This window comes from Cibotium barometz, unplaced genomic scaffold, assembly GCF_041138505.1.
Source record: "Cibotium barometz isolate CiBa-2024 unplaced genomic scaffold, ASM4113850v1 ctg200, whole genome shotgun sequence".
Taxonomy (NCBI): Eukaryota; Viridiplantae; Streptophyta; class Polypodiopsida; order Cyatheales; family Cibotiaceae; genus Cibotium; species Cibotium barometz.
This window is the reverse complement of record NW_028229431.1, coordinates 277503-278770: the sequence shown is the minus strand read 5'-3', so window position 1 is coordinate 278770 and position 1268 is coordinate 277503.

Sequence of the window (1268 nt, the reverse complement as noted above, 5' to 3'; positions counted from 1 at the left end):
CATAGGGTTGGGCCATGGTGAACAGAAGCTGCTTAGGGTGCTGCTACACAGCGACGCTTGCGAAGCAGCATCACGATCAATCTTGTTAGGTCAGAATCGCAAAAATATGATGGGAGGATATGTTTCTGACACGCGCAGAATTGCTATTTTAGTGAGCCTGAACCAACACCAGAAGCTGCTTAGGGCCACTCCACGGCGTACGGACCCCAAACCCTAAACCTGAACCAAAAATCTAGAAGCTTCTTAGGGTTGTGCCAGGGTGAACAGAAGCTGCTTAGGGTTGGGCCACGGTGAACAAAAGCTGCTTAGGGTTGGGCACGGTGAACAGAAGCTGCTTAGGGCGCTGCTTCGCAGCGCCACGCTGCTACGTTACGATCAATCTCGTAACATCAGAATCGCAAAAAAAATGATGGGAGGATGTGTTTCTGACACGCGCAGAATTGCTATTTTTAGTGAGCCAGAACCAACACCAGAAGCTGCTTAGGGCCACTCCACGGCGTCTACAGACCCCAAACCCTAAACCTCAACCAAAAATGGAGAAGCTGTTTAGGGTTGTGCCAGGGTGAACAGAAGCTGCTTAGGGTTGGGCATAGTGAATAGAAGCTGCTTAGGGCGCTGTTTCACAGCGTGGCGCTGCTTTGCAGCGTTACGATCAATCTTATAACGTCAGAATCGCAAAAAAAATGATGGAAGGACGTGTTTCTGGCACGCGTAGAATTGCTGTTTAGTGAGCCAGAACCAACAACAAAAGCTGCTTAGGGCCACTCTACGGCGTCTCTCGACCCCAAACCCCAAAACCGAACCCAAAATCCACAAGGTGTTTAGGGTTGAGCCACGGTGAACAGAGGCTGCTTAGGGTTGGACACGGTGAACAGAAGCTACTTAGGATTGGGCACGGTGAACAGAAGCTGCTTAGGGTTGGGCACGGTGAACAGAAGCTGCTTATGGGGCTGCTACGCAGCGTCACGATCAATCTCGTAACGTCAGAATCGTAAAAAAAATGATGGGAGGATGTGTTTCTGGCACGCACAAAATTGCTGTCTAGGGCCACTCCATGGCGTCTCTGGACCCAAAGCCCCAAACCCGAACCCAAAATCCAGAAGGTGCTTAGCGCTGGGCCACGGTGAACAGAAGCTGCTTAGGGTTGGGCACGATGAATAGAAGCTGCTTAGGGCGTTGCTTCGCAGCATGGCACTGTTGTGCAGTGATGCTGCTACGCAGCGTCACGACCAATCTCGTAACATTAGAATCGTAAAAAAATGATGGGA